Here is a 22078-nt window from a genome sequence, read left to right on the forward strand (position 1 = left end):
ACCTAACCATAAAAAAGCGAATCAACACAGAGAAAAAGTACTGCCTCTCCAGCACACGATAAAATTTATGTAATAATTCAGAGGCTTAAATATAGGAAATAAATCAATATAGCTCTAGCAAAAAAGTTGCCACTTAATGAAAAAAAAATCTCTTCCCCATTACCTCCCAAAAGGCTTGCACTGGGATTTGTAGATAGGGTAGCGTGAATATTTAACTTAGCTAAATCAAGAAAAGAAACTTATTTAAAAAACTAATAAAACTATTTGTGTGTAGTGTAAAGGTGTGCTTGTGTTATTTCAAAATAAAATGACAATGTCATAACAACAGAAAATGTTTCTTAATGTTTTATCTAATTAAGGTTACAACTTAAGATTGTAGTCATAAAAAATGCCAGAAATGATTAGTTATTAGTAGGAAAATATTAGACATTGAAATATTTAGTCACAGAACATCAACATACTCTCTGAACTTTCACAGCCTGTGAGCTGCTCTAGAATTTATCTAAACCTGAACATGTTACATTACAGTAAATCAAGAAGAAAGTGATGCATTACCATTAGTAAAATAAAAGAATTTTAATTGACTTCACACCAAAAAAGTATCATAGGGGAAAGGATCTAACGCATTCAATGGTAATGTTAAATATTTTTTCAGGGTTTGTTTTTTAATTATTTAAAATTCTTAGCATTAGTATCAAAAAGATAAAACACTTCTCTAAAACCACATGATATATTTCCTCAAATACCAGCCAACCTCTTAAGTTATGTTTTTGTTATAATTTCGGTAGTATAAATGTAACAGAAAAACAATGATCAGAATTAAAAATGGAAAATGAAACTGAACAGTGTCCTAAAGTTTCAGTTGTTATACTGGGAATAGGTTCTGAAATAATGTATGGATAGCTTCTGTTCAGTTGTTTTAGGCTATGCATTTAAAAAGTCAGTCCATGCTTAGCCAACTGCTCGTGTTTTACAAAGCACACTGTTATATTTAAATTCTTACAGTGTTGGTTTATTTTTCCGCAGAAAATAAAATGAGATCTGTCTGGTTTAGAACTGATTGTTCAGTCAGTATACAAAAAGAAAGATTCCAATTTTTTTCATTTCTAAAACACAAAATTGGAATGGGAAAGGAAGAATTAAGTTAAATCTGATAATTTAATATGGCATTTATTTGTACTGCCTTTTAATGTTGTTTTGAGAGGTACTAGTACAGTTATGCAGAAAAAACCTGGATTGTTTGGCAGAAGCATAGGTTCTCTGCACAGAGAAGGCTGCAAAACCTTAATTAATTAGAATGATTTATTTCAGGGGATGGAAATGAGGTAGTTAGGTTAGTATTTAATGTTCTGTAATATGAAAATTTTAGATCAACTTCCAAGCCTTATGTAATAAGAGTTTAATCGGGCAAATCATTGACAATAATCAGATAACTAAAACGAGTTCTTTCTCTCAGTATCTCTTACATCCTTTAGGACTCTGTCATTCTCCTGTCTGGACAGTGATTCGGTAGTTCTGATTTACCTGACTAGTAATATTTTATTATCAAATATTTTCACTGAGTTATCAGAGGGCTTAATCTATGACACTGTTTTTTAGTGTGTGTGAAGGTGAGCATACACTTTAAATATACATGTGATGTGAATGATATACAACAAAACATTTTGCCTGCAAGTGTCAATGAGTAGCCGATAACAATGCATTTATGCATATTTGTGGAAAAATGAGGATTAATGTTGTTCAGTGTGGACTGGTTCTTTAAAACAGAAATTAACGTTTCTTTAAAAAAAAAAATGCTAGTCAAAGAGGACATGCGAATGTTTTGTTCCTTGTGGTTTTATAAATCCTCTAAAGCTAATCTCTGTGTGCATATTAATGGCTCCACTCTGCATGAACACTACACTTTCCTCATTTCATTCATTATGGTGATTTAGGTGCTAACACAGTAGGCTGACTCGCAGGCTGCTGTGGCTCTGGTGCTGCAACAACCAGCTGAAGTTTGTCTGTATTAATGTTTCCAGCTATCATACCTGAAGCAAAAGAGAAAGTGAGATGAAAGAGATTAGTTCTATGTCTAAAAATTGGTTATCTGTAGTGTTTCATGAAATTTGCCCCGAAGGGAAACTTCCTGGATAGTTTTCTTGTTACTTGACACAATTCAGGCAGAATCATATTTGTTCCTTTGTCATGTTACTTTAGCATGGTGTGTTGAGTAAAGTGAACAGGTGCCCTCTTGTATTGATCAGCTATCATGGCAAGGAGCTATTATTAGATTTTGAAGGGGAAAGAGAAGGGTTGAGAAATGAAGAGGAGAAAGTGGGACAGGTTATTGATGGTGGTAATAACTGTGCTCACTGGTCTCCAAACACCAAGCTGTAAAGTTGACCAGATGAGGAGATCAGTATAGATATGTTGAAGGGAAAAGACAACATGAAGAAGTATGGAGCATAGCTTCTTACCTGGCAGAGTTATTAAAGTTCATTGAAGGAAGATGAACTGTTTCAATATGTTAAACACTTGAGGCTGTTAAGAGAGAGTTGCTGTCACAGAAAGAGGCATTGTTTAGGAGGTTTGCTTTTTCCTTTTTCTTTTTTCCTTGCTCCTTCCTTCCTTTCTATCATTTTTTAATTTGAGTTTGTTTCTGTTCCTATTTAGCTGTATGCTAGATAACCATGCAGAAATTAAAAAGCAAACAAAAGGAAAAGGGTAACCGATTCCTTTGAACAGGACCTATTGTTCATTTTATCTGAAAGCTGACTTCATGCTGTGAATCTCACAAAAGCATAGGGTTAATCATCGTTAATGTATGAGTAAGAATATAGTACACATTTATATCATATCGTACCACTACTTTCATCTGTTCAGTGGGATGTCTTCCTCAGCTACAGCTTTATTGTAGGCAAACCACTGCCATATTTTAGGAGCCAAGTATGCTGAGTGTTATATAGCTTGATATGTAATGAGATGCACTAGCCAGCAGAGACTCAAAATAGACACAACATGATTCAGAATATGCTACTTTTACCCAAACAGTGACTCTAACATAATTAATTTGGTGGTAATAAAAGGCAAAAATGTAATTCTGCATTCTGCTTGATAGTAAGAAGTGCACTAAATGAAGAGACAGTGAACTCTCAACAGTAAATTTTGCTTGAGGGTTAAACTCTCTGTTCTACTGAAAGGTCACCACATGATTCAATGTTTTTAATCCTTCCACAGTGTAATGACATTTTAGGGGATGTTTGCAAACATATATCAGGGTTGTCTATACAAAATCACATTTGATTTCAACGCATGGAGAAGGGATGTTTCCTCCATTGTGTAGAAAGCATGTGTTAATTTAAATTCTGTCACTGGAATTTGTTTTACATATATTCTGGAACAGAATATAAATTGGGACTGTTGAACTGTATATAGTTTCACTGCAGACAGAAAATAATTATGTTACTCCATTGACCACCACCCCCACACAAAAAATAAGTCTGTTGTCTTAAGCAATTCCCTTTAATTTTGGTGGGAGTAATACGACATGCAAATTTAGGAAGGGAAGAAACTTCTTATAAGTAACTGCATAGGCATTTAAGACAATCTAAACCCTATGCAAGGGAAATGGAAACCTGGCTGCCTATGGGCATATCTACTGGGTGGAATGAACCTTGTGCCAGGATCTCCGAGATACCTCTGGTGGCCATGGTATTCCGACAACCTTCTGCCATATGGTGGGGCACGTAGTATGGTAGGTCTTAGTGCAGATTTTAAAAACAGCATTGCTGTATTAGCAGGGCACTGCACCTAATCTCGTAAATCCTGCCTTCAGCAGGACTGATCATTTGGGCATAGCACCCCACTGTTTCCAATTAGAAAAGTATCGCTGGGACCGTGCTGTCAAACAGTCATGTCCTCTCTGATGCTCCCAATCTTGAAAGGACTCCTTCAGTCACCTGATGGCAATATGAGAAGCTATCAAAGATCAGTCCATATATATATCACTGAAATCTGCATTTAGTTAAGGACAGATTGTGGTTAGCCCATTGCAAAAACATGTTTTAAAATGAATAATTTATGTACTTAAAAAGATGCATTTGTAATTGCAAAACTACTTGTCAATTTGAGTCAAACTCACCAAGCAGCTACAGCTGGAAATGGTTTTCCAAAGAGGAGGGCATTACTGGCTTCACCACACTGACAGAAGACTTGTCCTTGTTCCCTTGTTTAATTCACCTGCCCACTGATTAAGGTAACTCCCCATATTGCAGCACTTCTCCCTCTTCTTAAACTGTCCCCTTAGAGCATCCATCTTTAACACACAGGAATGTGTTATATCCCATATGCTAAAGAGTTATTCTCACTTGCAGTATTTCATGCAAACTGGAACATTTCTGGTAGGAAGGACTGAGGGGGCCTTTACTGGAAAAATCCTCTACTTGGGCTAATGCAGTCACTCTCAACCAGGGACTGGCCTGTCATAAGAACATTACTGGTGGAGCATAGCATGAAGCATGGTTTATTAAGGGACACACTGAAGTACACAATATGGCCAGTTTTCTCAAAGAGGCACATCTGCAAAACAAAATTGGGACCATCTTAGAGGTTAGGACACTCTTTTGGAGAGTGAGAAAACTAAAATCATGCCCACTTTTTGATTTATAATACATTTTCCAGAAAAACATGAGGCAACAGCATGAGGACATCCTTCTGAAAAGCAACAGAAAAACTTTTGCTCTAGACCCTACTTAAATTAATGCAGAACAGAGTAGCTACCACAGGGAGAACAGAAGTGCCTCTTCTCACATTACTCATCACATCTTCATCACATAACTATCCCGGGAAGAAGTCTCCTTAACAGGAAATTATTGAACCTGACTTTCCACATCCTGGATTAGTGCTCCCACATGAGGAAGGTCTCCTGTTGACCCTGTCCCACAGACTTACTTTGTCTCATCCTCTTAGGATCTGACTCTTCTTTTTTTTTTTTTTGCCTTTCTTATGTATCCCCCAAAAAAGAACATGTAATTTCAGGCAGAACAGTGTGTTTTGTTTGACAAAAAGGAAAAAAAACTCAACTTTATTTCTCTTTGTTTTATGGCAATATCTGATTCTCAATGAATTCAGATTTTTCTCATGAAGAATGGAAAAGGGAGAAGTAGCTGAATCCTGCTGTAAAGCATGTATTAGTTCATTTCAGAATAAAACCACTTTTATTCAGGAACAAGTTCTTGATCAGGCATATCAAGAACAAAGAAAAACACCATCACGGCCTTGAATTCCTGGCGTTGCATGTGGTGATGTGGACGGTTTGCCTTGCAGCTCAGTCATCGGGGAAGGAGGACATGCCATGTTTCCTTCCTTGCACAGTCCATGCTGGGGACAACTCCAGCAGCACGGAGAACTAAGGCTTTGCAGCCAAGTGCACAGGAATGGAACAATGCTTATATGTGCACTCTCTCACCTATGTCTTCACAAAGCCAACAGTAAAATGAAGTGCAGAAAATAAAATTTCCAAGATGCACATCTTTATACCTAGCACTCATGTAGCCATTGATGATTGTCCATTCATTGCTGACTGTGAAGGAAAAGGTGGGGTCACAGAGGTGCATGCCTGGGCATATAGGATGGGTCTTTGGGGGAAATTTAATGAGTTAAAGATCCAATTTTTGAAGTTTTTGTCGTTGTTTCCAGAAGACTTGCCTGACTTGAGTTCTAGGGAGATGAAATGATGATATCAGTGCTCAGATATGAGGCATTTAATCTCACAACTCTCTCTGTCCTGTAGCTCACCATGGAAAATGAAATGAATACTCCTGCTGTGCCTATTTATGGAAGGTGTCCCAAACTGACAAAGCACTAATGACTAAATGCAGCATTCACTAGAGGAACAATGAGTCATGCACGCAGAGGGGAAACAGATTCTCGCAGAAGTACTGACAACACCATGCTAACTACAGTCTCTTAAAGGAAAACCTACAAGTGCACTGTCCATACTGGTATGATTGTACCAAATTTCCAGGCTTCTGTCCACAGCAGCAGAAAGAATCATTGCATTGGTTTTGTTTCATATCAAGAACAGGCAGCAGCTGAGAGGAAACTTTTATTTTCTTTTAATCCTACTGTCACGTAATTGGTGTGTTTGATAGGAGTAAAGAAAGTCTTGCAAAATACGTCATATGCTCATTTTCTTAACATTACATCTCAGCATTAAGCAGAAGAGAGTTGTATATAACTGCTCCTCCACTCCCCATTTCTTTTTCACTCGTCACTAATGACTAATGCCTTTTAGGCTCTTCCTCTTATATAAATTGCCAGCAATTTCATAGGTGCTCAGGGACTTCTCGTTAAACAGCCTACATTATTTGCATCAAGTAGTAGTTTCTTCATGACTTTTTCTTTCTCTATTTTCTTTTTTTTTTTTTTTTTTAATTTATCTTATAAATATGGCTCACCTCTGTCACACTGAAAGAAACTGGTGGTTGCACTGTTCAATGATGCAAAAAGAAAGGATTTCCACATCAGGGGAAATATAATTTCCACTGTAGTGAAACTGCACATCTCAACAACTGTTGGTTTGACAATTATGCCCTAAGCTCTGACCAGCCTGCGAGTGGGCATTGTGCCATTTGAACAGTAGGGCAACATTGCAGGCGGCCAAAAATCTGGCTCAAACATGTTTCTTGAGGGAACAATCCCAGCTAAAAATACTCCTATTTGTCTGAAGTCAATTTATTCATGCACATGCTGACGTACCATTAAAGATGACATAGGAGATGACTTTTTTTCTTAAACTGAAAAAGCAGAAGAGCCACGAAGAGGGCAGAGAAGCACTGACTTCTTGTGGATGTGCAGAAGAGACTTGAGGTACACTTTTTAAAGGCAAATGCTCTGGAGGCATTTCCTACCCTACTTCTGTACTTCCCATGGAAGGCAAGGCAGGGGTTCTCTTAGTCCCTAAAGTGATGGCAGGGATGCACTCCCTGGTGCCACCGTGCCCCACCTGGAGACTCCCCCAGCCACTTCCCTCTGGACGAGCAGCAGACAAGAGCAGCTGGTACATACCCACAGCAAGTTTCCTCTGCTGCCTGCTGGACCTGCTGGGCTGGTCTGCAGCTTCCAAACACCCTTGAGTTCTGCCCTTCCCTGCCCACCTCTGTATGCCAGTCTTCTGGGTGGAAAAGGGTAGCTACAAGTCCTCTTTTGAAATACCTGATGTAGGCCACCACTTGCTGAACTTTATAGGGGGATAAAAGGGGGATAATGGTGACGGTGAGGCAATCCTCACAGTCCAAAAATGTCAGTGTACAGGTTCCACCTGAAAATGAGCTCCAGTACTTTGAAGTCTTCGTAGCATTACTGCTGCACGTGTAAATATAATGTATGTTTTCATTCACTAGAATTGAACTTTTTTTTTTTACATTACTTTCTCCCAATTTGCAGTTGTTATGGAACTTTTCAGTGATGTGTATTTGTGGTATTTTCTGTGGTACATACTTCTACTCAAGAGAACCAGGTATGCCTAGGAAGAGGGGAAGAAAAAAAATTCTGTGAAGTTTTAGAGGCTGTTGGGAATGGCGTACTTACACATATGGTGTTTCTATTGCTTCAGCCCAAAGAAAAGCATGTGACAGTGGTGGGGAAAACTCCTGAAACTTGTTGCTATCTCTTGAACGCTCCCCTTCTGTGCTAACTGAAAAATGACGTGCAAGCTGCTACTGCTATTGTTATTATTTAGAGCAGTAATAGCAGAGTGCAGCTCTTGCATGGGCTGGTAGATGTACAGGAGTGACAGGAGAAAACAAAAAAGGTTGGAGTCTAAACCACAGGTAAAATTGCCTGAATGTTTCATTTTACTTGTCCATTTTGATTTTGAGGGTCCAAACTCCTATCTTAAAATCAGTAATTCCTCCCAGGAATGAAGAATAAAGTACTCTAAGAGAGTACTCCAGTATTTTTAATACATAGATGTCCCTCACTACTTTGAGGCAAGGGATTTCCTTCCTACCCTTTCACATTGCAAGGGAGAAATTTATGCCATGGTACAGACATTATATGGTGTTCCATATCTTCCTCTGCTAACGTGCCACACCTCTGGCAAGTAATACCTCTGCTGCCCCAGGCCTGGCGATACTCAAATAAAGGTTGAGAGCAGTGCTAGACTAAGTTGCCTTACAGTGAAATATGGTGATCCAGAATACAAAACTGATACTGTCAAACTGAAAGTACCTAACCATGAAATGGCATTTACAACCCAGAAGTGAAATGCTACTACCTTAACTTTTTGTTTTTCTAAGTAAACTTGATTTATTTTGCATCTCATTCCTTTTAGCCCCCCTCTTCTTCTCTCCACTTTTCTTAACAGTAAATTATTTGCTAGGCTGGTTATATTAGATTTTTTTTTTTATTTTTTTGTGGGTAATTAAATGTACTTACAGTTTTGCCTCCTCTATGACCAAAGCAAAATATTTTTCTTATCCAGAGAAGTATTCTGATGCAAGGGAAGTGACTTCATATAGCAACATTTCCTTTGGGAGACATGCTTGAGCCCTTCCCCGAACAGGGCAACCAGTTTCACACACTCAGAGAAAGCTCTAGAGTAGACTGACTAGGAAAATTTCCATTTATCACCAGACAGCTGGTTCATACATGCAGCATCTTCAGCTCTTGTGAATCGCACATCAGCTCAGACCTTTACTGACCAGATGTGTATGGCTGGTCAAATCATTCTGATCATCTCATGATTTTCATCAGTATTATGAGAGAAAACATTACATAGCAGCTGCCTGTAACAGTGTTTGTGTGTTGCTCTGATTTACTTTTATAGCACTTACTGTATGTGGTTGCTCTATGAATCTTTCTATATGAACAGTTTCTCTGTTTAATTAAATTGGGCCCAATGAGGCAGTGCATGGTCCTCTGATAAGCTCATTCATCTTTATTTGATTCTTTGCTGACATGTTAGTTGCCCTGTGACATAGGTTAAGTCATTGAGTGGCCATTACCTCCTCGTTTACTCTCTCATGTTACTCCTAACCACCTTCCTGAAGTCAAATCCAGATGATTTGTGCCAATTTCATGGGGGCACAAACTGGAACATCCGATAACTTTCTACATGGCTGACTTTATACAATCTTGCTTGCACATCTCAAGCTGCTATGTCTGTCAAAACACAATTTTTTCCCCTCCTCCTTATGGGCTTTGATAGAGCTATGAGTACTAGAGGTCTCAATTATAAAATGTCATGACACTGCCGCACAATTTTTTACAGTAATTTCACAGTGTCACTTTGTGATTATTTCAGGATAGCTTTGAACCATGACTGAAATGAATTGTGGCCCTTAGTGTATTGGGTGATACAAATTGTGAGCTGGTGTGACAGAGAGGCAGGCGTTGTTAGGAATAAACTTCATGTGAAGAGAGGGAAGCATGTATTTATTTCAGAAACACTACAAAAAGCAAGCAACAAAAGGGAGGCAGGGGAAAGGAGATGCAAGAAGAAAGAATTAAACACTTGCAACAAAGCAAGCATCAGCTGCACACCTTTAATTCAAATGATCTGTTAGCTTAAGTTGGGGCTTTTCTGCTCATACAGCAGAAGCCCACTCTGGAATTCTGCAATAAACCTCCTCAAACTGTGTCCTGAGGTGGAGAAATGTGTCCTGCATGCTTCCCAAAAAATCCAACTCCTTTAAACAGCCAGTGTTTTAAAAATACATCGTGAAGAGTGAGATAAACGCCTTACCAAGCAAATGTTGGTCTTGGCAGGCAGTCCTGTCATTTTATAATACCACTTTGAGTAGTTTTAAAGCACAATTGTTCATACAGAATGAGTGAGTAGGGAGACCTTTGCAGATGTCTCCACCACCTCCCTCGCTGAAATAGTGAAGGCAGTGGAACGAGCAGCTTCTCACAGAACCAGGCTTGTGAGGAGGTGGGAAAGGGAAAAGGCTTGTCCTTCTTCTACTCTGTGAGTAAGCCCAATTTTGGGGCCCAGTTCAGCAGAATGAATAAACTAAGTATTGCATCTAGTCCTCTGCAATCTTAGTGCCTTCAAAAGCTGGGGGAAAGCAAGTAATCAACATACCTACTCTAAAAGAGGGATAATTTGCCATTTAAAGAAAGTGTTTTCAGCACAGTTCTGAGGGAATCAGTCTTAGGAGAGGAAAGCAAGGACAGAAGAGGGAGAGAGGGGGAAAGATGGTCCCTGAGATCATTCTAGACCTCTGCAATTTGCCTAAGATAGATGAGACTTGTGGAACAACATGTCTGTTGTTCCAGGGGGAGCTGCAGATATTTGAGCATTTTTTTAATTGTGAGAAAAGGCAGAAAATGCCGTCAAAGCAAACTTTCATTTACATTTGAAGTCACATTTCAGCTAAACCACAGACAAAATGTGTAGTTATTTTATTGATGGCCATGTCTTTGAAAGCTTTACTCATAGCTTAATATTTTTACATGAATTTTCACCTTTTATCCAATGTAAAGTTTATAATGGCCTGTGACATGCTGGAAATATTAACGCTCCTTACTTCAAAATCCAATAGCAATTCACCTCTTTTCTAAAAAGAAAGACACAAACTCATAAGAAAAATCTTATCAAAATCACTAAATATTCAGTTTGGTTTATTGTGATGTATGAAACAATTTCCAGAGTCCACATGTGTATTTTAGCTTGTACCTTCTAAAGCCTGCAGCACAATTAACTTAAGCAGCTCTCCATAATAACAAGGGAACTTCAGGGGTGATCCTATAGCTAGCCTGGGTTAAGTCAGTTAAATCAACTGGAGACAGTATGGATTTGCTTGTATTTTACTTTGCTAACTTGATTGTTAAGGAGTACATTTTTTTAAAGCAAAAAATAAACTTTAGGTTTTTTTTTTTTAATTGCAGGCTTTTTTTCTTCTCTCCATTTCTTTCTTTCTCACTCTTTCTTTCCCCATTTTTGAAGTCTGCCTAACAATGATGAATCTCCTATAACATTTTCTTGTTTGTTTATGTCAGGATTTTCCTGCTCCTTGTTTTTATGCAGTGAGAAGTAAACAGTACTTTTACAGAAGTACTTTCACATCAAGTAAAACAAAAACAAAACAAAAATTGATCCTACAAATGATAGGCTGCACAAGGAACAAGGTTGACAGCAAATGTTAAATGGCATTAAAAAAAAGCTTTTATCTCCACTCACCTCCCATAGTGCATGTTTGATGTAAAGTACAAGCCACTTGTTGCCAGCAAAAATGGTCATTCATTTAGACTGTATTGCTGTGTACTTTCACCCAGCACAGATAACATTACTTTATATTGCAGGTTCAAGCATTTTTATGTTACATAGAACAAGGATAACCTTCTTGCATCTAAAACTCCTGTGCAATCTTACAAGAAAACTCAATTAATCAATTAGAATACTTTACTCAAATTACAGGGGAATTACGTGCCTCCATCGCTGAGAAGCATTGGAACTTGCGGTGTATTACAGCAATTAAGAATACTTAATTTCCAAATGGCACAAATGAACAAAGTATGAGTCATGGTAAACGTTTACTCCTTAAAAGCCATCAGTGCTAATGGTTTTGTAACCTTTGTAAATTTAATATGGGCTTCATTTATACAGCAGTGAAACCCACGTCAGGATGGTATAATATTACTGCTCATATGCACAGAGCTTTATGCAGCCACACACTTAATTGCATAAATAATAAAGATAGGTTTTGGGGTAGGCATCTGCTTACACTACTTTTTGCAAACAGATATGATCACGCTATGCTATCGCACTCTAATAAGTGCACTTAAGGCAATCAATAAGTAATGATTCATAACGTTTTTTTCCTCAGAGAAGTTATGATAAGTAAAGATTAGGCCAAGAAAGCAGAATATTTTTAATGCCTTTTTGGAAGGATATCTTGCCTGTGTCATAGTATTTGAATAGCCTTTTTAGAGTTTGTAGTCAAACTTTTTCACCTTTAAAAGTGGTTGGTTCATATTCAGTTATCACTAACTGATTTCTCTGGTAGCAAATAATTGCATGAATGAATAGTTTATTACTAATCTCCATAGTCATTACCAAATGCTATGCGGTTATGTGGTGCTGATCCTAATGAATATATTGCATAAATATGCTGCTTTACAAAAGTATCATTCATAACACAGCCAGGAATATCTTTGTGTATATTGGCAGTTGTTTCCAGTTATAAATTGCTCTGGAAGAGCTATGGTGTACTTATGGGACTGCCTTTGAGACTCTTGTGAGTTGGTTTAATAGTAGTAAAGACTATAGCTATGATTTTCTCTTCCCTCCTTCCTCCCTCAAATAGTGGATTCTCTCCAGGGAACCATCCTTTTCTGCTTTTTAGGAGAAAAGATAGAGATCATAAACCCAGGAAATGTGTAGATTTATTTTCTTTTGCAGCCTTCAGTGGCATCAATGAACAACCATAGGCAACTCCACGGGGCCACCACAGAGATTACTAGCAGTGCAATAACGATGGGACGTGGGCACTGAGAGTCTTTTTCTAGCTGATTTTTTGAGGACTGAAGATAGATTCTGCAGTCCTCTCTAAAGGGACTAAGCCCTTCTCTCAGTGAGGACATACAGATTCACTAACGTTGGATGATTCCTAGTGAGATTTTGTCCCTACATCTTTCTGCTTGTGCTAGAAGAGGGCTCTTTTACCCCAGCCCACTTGTGTATTTGATCGGTTTGATTTGGTTTAGTTTTCTTCCTTTTATTTTTGCTGTTTTTAAAACACTGAATTGACTAGAGTTGCTCTGAGCATTAGTGACATAACACGAAAAAGCATATAGTGATTCCCAGTGCTGCAGATTTTACTGAAATGCAGGTATAAAAATGTACTAGCAAAACATGTAAAGAAGGCAAGTTGCATTGAAAAGAGTTACAGATCCTCTCTCAGCATTGTGACCCTACAAGATTTTATTTAGTTTCCAAATTTAGTTTCTTAAATTATTTCCTAGCTTTTTTGTTTTTGTTAGCATAGCTGTGCCCCCGCACCAAGAGGAAGAGAATTCCTGTTTATTTCTTTTCCACAGGAAAGGTTTTTGTTTCTCCCATGGAAATTCAAATCTAGGGAAGTATCACTAATTCTGGTGAAGTTAGTTAGACAAGTTTTAAAACAAAACTGAAATACAAGATCTGACATTGCTTAAAACAACACTGAAAATTTTTCCGCTTCTCCAAAGAGCAGCCACAACCAATGAGGTTTTCAGATGAGATGAGAAATATCCCTCAAGGTACTTTTTCAGTTGATATACAAATAAAACAAAATGAAAATTGTCAACAGCAATCCTCAGAAAATTAGAATATTTATTATGGATTTTTTTTAAAAAATAAGCAACCAATCATCATTAAATGTGTTGGTGTTCATTAGAATTAAATTAGTCTTAGTTAATTCATTAAATATTAATATGGAATTCAAATTCAATTCCATAGAAATTATAATCTGGCAATTAATTAACATATTAAAATTGAGAAGCATTACCTGTCCCTTCAAGGCAAAAATCTTCCTTTTTAATGAAGAAATCTTTCAGGGAAGGAATAAGGGGTTTATTTTTTTTTTTTTTCAGTAATGGGATAGTTGTAGGGAAAAAAAAGAATTTTGCAAATTGTCTAAATGTTTCATTTCTTTCTGTGCTTTAAAGACATTTTCCAATATTATTCCATGAAATGTCTTTAGACCAAGATGAAAATAGTTTTTAAAAATGTAACTGAAAAATATGTGATAGTGATTTTTTGTTTGCAGAAGTAAACCATTTATAATCAGAATAATTTACATTCAAGGTTTCACTCTAAAAAAAACCCACGAAAACAGTCAACTTTTCAGAATTCTTTTCACAATCTTCATTATTTTAAAAGGTAAAGATTGCTGTCACCAGGAGCTTAATGTAACTGTGTTATAATCATACCTTTCACTATCTCCTATTTCATGTTTCAATTTGATAATCACAGTATTTCATCAGTTTCTTGGAAAATTATATGGCAGTCTGATAGTCCCCATGCACTGAAACATATCTGTGCATGAATTAAAAAAAACAGAACAAAACAAACAAAAAACCACAAAAACAGATAGTGAACTGCATGACTGCAGTGTGATGCTCTCTGAATGAAGCCTTGAGTATGGACCTGTGTGTGATGACATATGCAGCAGTATACATCGAATATGTGGATAGCTGGTGCTTTTTACCCTCTGTCACAGGTACGTGGAAGAGCTTGTTCTATTAATTGGCCTAAATATCAGTACTACCTACTGACAGTGTTCATTGCTTTTTGGGGAGGAACAGTTTTATGCCACTGAGTTAAAAGCTTTAGAGCTTAAAAGCACGCAGAAATCACTGACAAGTTTGTGAAAGCTTTGGCCAGAGACCCAAGTTTTTAAAGGCTAGTCGTCTCGGGTTGTAAATCAAAACAGTAAATTTTCATAAATCTAATCAAGTGCTATTCTTTATTTGTGAAAATTTGATAGCAAAAACTGCTTTGAAATCATACTGGAGAATGCTAAAGATGAATACTTGTTTATGCGATATATGAAAACATAGCTATATTTTACACATTGATATATAATGAGGAAAGTAGGCTACTGAGATGAAAAAACTTAACTGTTTTTCCATTTTGGAAAATTATGGAAAAGGAAAAAAAAGGGATAAGACGCTTGCCCTCTCATTCCAACTCATTTGAAAACCCAGTGGGATTTCTGCCATTTTTATCAACCATAAGACTATTTCCTAAAGGTGTTAGCTGCAAGATATAGTAGTTTGCCTATTCTGTATGTTCTAGTTCAGTGCTACTCCACATTTTTTCTCACACTTTCATGTCCAAAACTTTGGTGTAATTTGAGTGCCCAGTTTAGATGGATGGCATTCATTGAAAGATGATCATAGTATCTAGTAAGTGCCTGATTACCCATTGGACATCAATATTTTTCTTTAAAAAGGTATTGACATGCCATTAATTGTGATTGTAATTCTTGTGTCATGGCCCTAGAAGTAATATATTTGAATTCCAAGTGCCAAACAACTTCTTAAATTGTTTGTGTGGAAAATATTGAGCACTCTAGAGAAAGCAAGTTGGAACTAGAGTACCCTTCTGTAAATCTGGTGTTACTGCCTTAAATAAAATGGTGTTATTTAAGTATCACTAGAATTGGAGTCTGATCTGTCCTTTTAGTGCGAGTAGGAAAAAAAAAGGAAAGTCAAACACCAAATTTGTATCCACATTTGACTTTTTCAGCATTTGTACTTACTGAAACCACAGATCGGAGTTGATTGTCCTTAACATAAAAATGGTTAGCTAATATCCATTCAGGACTCAGCCTTGAATGGAGGGCTCAGACTGGTATTAAAGTACAAAGGAGGGTTCACAAAGAGCCACGTTTCCTCTCCTGCCATTGTACTGTGTATTTTCTTTTCCATCGAACTTTTTACAATTGGGATAGAAAATCTAGTTATGCTATCAGTGTTAGCCCGACCTCCACTAAGTAATCCATGTGGTTTCCATACGGTGGCAAGCTTACCCTGCAGAAAGGAAATGGGCGCAGTGGCAGCATGCATGCTGTGCTTCAAAGAGACACCCTTAAACAAGGTCCCCACAAGTTGCCACTGAGATGATCCATTGCTGCTGCCAACTGAAGATCATACTTTAAAGTACCCTTGCATCCACAGACCAAAGAATAAGAAATACAGTAGGGTTCTTAGATGCTTAGATAGCTTTGGACTGACAAATAAAGCTTTCTTTTAGAAAAACAAACTATTCTTAGCCTTAGGATTATGTTTATAATGAAAGCAGAATGTGTTAAAGGCGTAGACCTTACAGTAGGAAAAAATGAAGAATTTGAACAAGGTGGGAGCGGTTAAGTTTGCTAGACTTGTTTAGCGTAGGGGTAAACCAATTAACTTTTAATATAATTGCACACATAGCAATAAAATAATTGTGCAAATGAGTTGTGCTTCAGAACTGTATGCACACTGTTTACTGTACTCCACTTCAGCTTCTTTAAAGGAGAGATGCAAGTGATAAACGATGGGTTGGCATGCATGCCATATGCCACCACATACTGATAATATAGTGCAGTAAGAGCCAGGAGAGCACTGCCCCTTTATATAGTCCTTTATATAGTTCCCTTTCTTTTCCTACAAGCAGCCCATTATATGCAGAACCCGCTTAGGTACTGTCTAAATTCCTCTGTATAGACAACGAAAACTTTGAAATGACACAGGTAGAAAACTTATTTGCATTTAATTTGTTATCTCTATTTGTCATGAAATTCTAATAAATATAGATAACATTTGCTATTTTAAGCTAATTATGCTAAAACACTTGCACACTTTTACAAAATCAAGTTCACCTTTTGCCAATAGTAATCATAGGTAGATTACCTCAAACTTGTGACTAAACCTTGAAAAGTGTTTTGACAACACAGAGTGTCTCTAATTGTCCTGTAAAGAGAACATGGGGACTGTGCCAACAACCCCTTGTTTTCCACTTCACTAGTATCTTGTGTCACACTCATTCATTGTCTACATAGGAGCTGTAACAATAGCAGCCTTTCTAGGCAATTGCATTGTTGCAGGTCTACCAGAGAACTGAAAGTTGTCACTTTATTAAAAAAATCTACATTGGTCTTGGCTCAAAAGAAGATTTGCTATTTTGATGCACTTATTTTCTGTTTCTGTGAAAAAGACATGACTTAACTAGGAGAGTCATCCAACCATGCAAAAATCCCATGAAGTGCCATTCAGTATTTTGGGGTTTTTTTGTAACCAGTAAATTGTTTCCCCATCACAGAAAAAAAAGCTTACAAGTAAATGTATAACCAGGTATTTATTTTGTCGTTGTTTTTTTACTGTTTGTGTAATAGAGGAATGTTTCATCACAGAATTTCAAGGAAGAGGATACAACTGTCTTGGATAAACATTTGAGATTTTATCAAAATATTTGATTCTAATAACACATGATTGTTAGTCTTTTACACAAGTGACAGAAATTACAAATGTGAATGAACATATTGGCAGCCTGCCACCGTGGTACAATAACACAGTGTAGCTGCTGCAGCTCCCTCATCTCCTAGCAGGAAATCAGTGTTTGTTATGTGGTGGATGGCATTTAAATGTGCTCAGGTGGTTCATGGGCTATCAGCTGAAATAAATATTCAATCACAGATTGGAAAAAGCCTTTAAAACATTAGGCTACCTAAAGGAAGAAAAATTAAGTCAGCATATAGTTATCAAGATAAGCATAGTGAGAAAAGTGCACTTTACCTCGTAGGCATCAATAAGTGAATTAAATTATTCTCTTGCAGGCACAATTTTATTCCCCTTTCTTATTGAAATCTTAACTTCAGTTAGTATACAATAAGGCCTTGTAAGGTAAGATGTACTTGATGTAGCTTGGTTTTGAATTTCAAAACTGCCTCGTGCTACACTGTGTCCACACATGAAAGTCAGAACCACTCTTGAAACCCAAGTCCCACATGTGAGCTCTGGCACCCTCTGCAAGCACTCGAGACCTGCATCGTGGCAATCATAGAGCAACACGTGGCTGTAAAGAAGGGCTCAGGATTAGCGTCAAGAGCGGGAATACCCCTAATCATGCTTTTTGAAGCAAAACCAAGATCATAGTTTTGTGGTAACTTTTAGCAAGCACAGGCGGAAGTTCTGCCAACGGGAGGGTTTCCTCCTCTCTTTGCTCCCAAAATTCATTTCTGCGTTGGGCTGCTCCCCACAGTCCCTTTCTTTGTGCATAAGACTTGTGTCTCAGTTTAGAGAACTGAATCAGGCAACTGATGCACATTAAAACTTGCTCTTTTTTGGGGGGATTATGTTCACTTCCAACCAGATCTCATTGGCTGTGTGGCTATGTGAATGTTTCTACTAGCAAAAGGCAGGGCTCCTTGAGGTAGATATTGTATGGCTAAAAAGTTGCAATGAGAGGGACTAAGCCTTTTGCTGGTTTTGCCAACTTATGTTAGGTACCAGTTTAGCAGGTAAGGAGCAGCTCCTCTCCTGCTTGTCATCCCAGTGGGTTAAAGCTCTCACATAGCTGTCTCACAGCTTTCCATTCAAATTCAGGACTGGCACCACAGTACTTTAAAATGTTTGCAAATAGCTCTCATGCTTTACCAACCTCCCTTCTTTCTGCTTGAGCCTGAGGCTGGAACAGGTAATGAGTTTAGATGCTTGAAACAGCTACATCTAGGTTGTGACTCCCATCTACTTTGTTGTTGCTAGCTTAAAATACTTTATCATTATAATCTTCTTTAAATAGTCTGCCATCAAACTTGTCAGCTACTCATTCAGAGATAGAAGGAAGAGGCAAGAACCACTAGCATATTACCTTCATGCATAGTAGGATATGTCCAATTTGTTGTTTCTCATCTCCACTAGAACTGTGAACTGTATATGTGTAAAAAAGGTAATTAAACATCACAACTACTGATGTGTCTTGTAAACACTTGCAGACTGGCAACAGCACTGCGTGCTAGGGCAGGATGGAAAGTGGAACTGCAGGAGCTTCCCAGAGCTTCTCTGGCATTCTCCTGCCTCCAAAGGTTCCATGTGAACCTCATGAGGTTCAACAAGGCCAAGTGCAAGGTCCTGCACCTGGGTTGGGGCAATCCCTGGTATCAATACAGGCTGGGGGATGAAGGGGTTGAGAGCAGCCCTGAGGAGAAGGACTTGGGGGTACTGGTAGATGAAAAGCTGGACATGAGTCGGCAATGTGCTCTCGTAGCCCAGAAGGCCAACCGTATCCTGGGGTGCATCAAAAGAAGCGTGGCCAGCAGGTCGAGGGAGGTGATTCTGCCCCTCTGCTCTGGTGAGACCCCACCTGGAGCCCTGCGTCCAGCTTTGGAGCCCTCAGCACAGGAAGGACATGGACCTGTTGGAGAGGGTCCAGACGAGGGCCACAAGAATGATCAGAGGGATGGAACACCTCTGCTATGAAGAAAGGCTGAGAGAGTTGGGGTTGTTCAGCCTGGAGAAGAGAAGGCTGCGGGGAGACCTTATTGCAGCCTTTCAGTACTTAAAGGGGGACTACAAGAAAGACGGGGATAGCCTTTTTAGCAAGGCCTGCTGCAACAGGACAAGGGGTAATCGTTTTAAACTAAAGAAGGGTAGATTTAGACTGAACACAAGGAAAAAATTTTTCATGATGAGGGTGGTGAAACACTGGAACAGGTTGCCCAGAGAGGTGGTTGATGCCCCATCCTTGGAAACATTCAAGGACAGGCTGGATGGGGCTCTGAGCAACCTGATCTAGCTGAAGATGTCCCTGCTCATTGCAGAGGGGTTGGACTAGATGACCTTTAAAGGTCCCTTCCATCCCAAAGCATTCTAAATTCTAAAAGGCATAGGAGATAGCGGGTTTTCAGAGAAAGATCTATATTAGCTTTGCAGCTTTGTTTTGGTTGTGCAAAGATGCAAGTCTTTTCTTCATCCTTGCTTTTGAAAAGCTATTCCTAGAAAAGTAAATATAATTAAGGGCTGTCTGTTTTATTATACCATGGGCATTTAAGTAACCACCATAGTCATAAGATATTAACAGGCTTTGTGAAACTCTAGAGAATTCAAAAGTCATAATACAATATCACTTATATACTTAAAAGAAAACAAAGCAGTCTTGCCCTAAATGACTAGATATCTCTATTTCAGTATTGATGTAACCCCTGCACTTTGGCTAGGGAATACTGCAGATGCTGAAATAACGGTTCACCATTATTCCTTTCTTTCAGGTTAGAAAGCGAAAGTATAGCAAAGACACTATTGACCTGCTTGTGTGTTTTTAGAACAGCTGTGTCCAGTGAAATAGAAATGAAAGATTATTTTCATAGCTTCCCATATTTTTTGCCAAGTGAGAGCCATCACATTACATTATAATTTTAGGGAAGCTGTAAGTACAGTTAACAGCAGTGAACTGTAACACTCTTTAGAGAGGGTAACTATTTTTCTTATGTTGGTTCTCTTTGTCTACTCTGACCAGTAGCACAGTAACCCACATGAGACTACTCAAGGAAAAGCACTGGAAACATGAGGGAAATGATAGTAGCTACATATCGAGCTTCTCTCCTCCATGATGGAGGCATAAAGCTGCTCAAAAAAGTATGTGTGGAGAAAAAGAAAGGGGAAATGGGGAGATTCTCAGAAATATGGGTGGGTACCAGATGAGTTTATTTGCTTTCTAGCAGTAAACACACCAAAACACCAAATCAAAATCCTAAACCTTTATCTTTTGTAGGAATTTTAATTAAAGGGGCCTAAAACAGAAATGAAGAAAACTCTCTCATCTCTGAGCTTCCAGACCCAAGGGACACTCCCTCCGCATGGAGGCACACACTTTCATCATGAATCTTCTCATCCCCTAATTAATCTTCTTGTTGCTTTTCAGTGACAAATGCTCTGACCACTGGAGCTCTTCTGCACTCTTGTTTACAAGAAGACTCTCCTCTTTTCCTCCTCACTTTTACAAAGGTCTCAGCATCCACATAGACTGTAAGCATCTATCTTGTCTAACTTTTATCTTCGATGCAACAGAGAAATCCGTATAAGAAAATGCAAGCCAAAGCAGAAGGTGCTTTTATATTAGTGAGTGCTGCTGCCAAACAGGTATTTTCTTGGGACTATAGCACAGAATTCAGCAGGAAGCATATGTTTAGTACTGGTGAAATACTATTCAATACTATACAATTGCTATAATTTAAAGATATTTAGTACTGTAACTCTATGTAAGGTTTTGTTTAGTATATATAATCAGCACATACTACTAGATGTGCCCTCAAATAAAAAAGGGCACTTGAGCTTTCCCTTTTGAAGGGTAAAGAGAGCTTATTAGAAGGAGGTAGTATTCATTACTAGAATCAAAGAGCTAGCAGAATATTTTGCTCAAAAGGAACAGCAAAAAAATAAGCCATTTGTAATGAAAACTTGCTACTAGCAGTGTATTATCAGTGTAATTTTATTGGGTTTCTGTAAAGAAAAAAAAAATTATTCCCATTTCCCTTGTCATGATATTTTAGTTATTTTTTGAATGAAAAGTAAAAGTAAAAGATCCTCTGTTAACAAATGGGACATTACAATGGGAAGCTTAAATTGGTCCGTTCTCATATTTCAGCAGTGCAAGATCTTTGAAATGATCTTTCCTGTTGCAGGAATTACCTGTTTTATTGAACAAGCCTCAAGAGACTTGCAAATACCTGGCTTGTAGATGTCTACTTGTACAACTTAGCAACAGCTAAGATTCTTCATTGGGCATATAAAGCATATAAAATAAGAAAAAAAACAGTTTATGAAATGCATTTATAAAAAGTTTGACTGATCATGTTCTTAAATTCCAAAACAAATTATGCTTCTTCCAGTCACAACATTGCTGGCCAGTGTAAGTTTCCACTGGAAGATTTCTGGGTTTAACAGACCATACCTAAAGAATGTTATCATGTTGTACTGGATAACATTAACAGAAATCGCTTGTCTTCTTTTCTACAGAACATAGCATAAAAATTTACAGACCACCATGTTTTACAGAGGATTAAAAAAACACTGGAAAGATGCAGTTCTGGTAAAAATTAAAACATCACTGTAGTTGTACATATATTTTGAAAACTGGGGGTATTTAAAGTTAAATGTTGAAACATATACACTCGTTAGCTGTTTGTTAGGTAGTAAGATTGCTCCTGAGCGTGTTTTTTCATACACTCTCCTAAGTGACTCTTCAGAGATACAGACATGAAGATATTATGAAAATGAGCTAGGCACTGAAGCATCATCTTCCCTAGGCTTAAGTGTCTTGTATGCCGATGGGGTATATAAGCAAAGGGAAGTTTTTCTCATATTGGTTTAACTAGGAAACTGAGAAGTTAACTTTGCGGCAGGGAGAGCAAAAAAAGAGGAAGCTTTGAATGGTTCCCCCTTTCTACCCTATTTTTGATTAGGTCCTTGCTCTTCTGGAGAGGTGTGGATCAATTAATGATCCTGGATCCAGATCTGGAAACCTCAGGATATATTTCCACCTTCCCAACTATACTGACTGTGTTAGGCAAGGTAAATTCTTGTATTCTGCTGTGAGTGTACTTACTGAAGTTTGTGTTTTAGTAAG

This window comes from Platalea leucorodia, assembly GCF_965183815.1.
Source record: "Platalea leucorodia genome assembly, chromosome: 1".
Lineage (NCBI taxonomy): Eukaryota > Metazoa > Chordata > Aves > Pelecaniformes > Threskiornithidae > Platalea > Platalea leucorodia.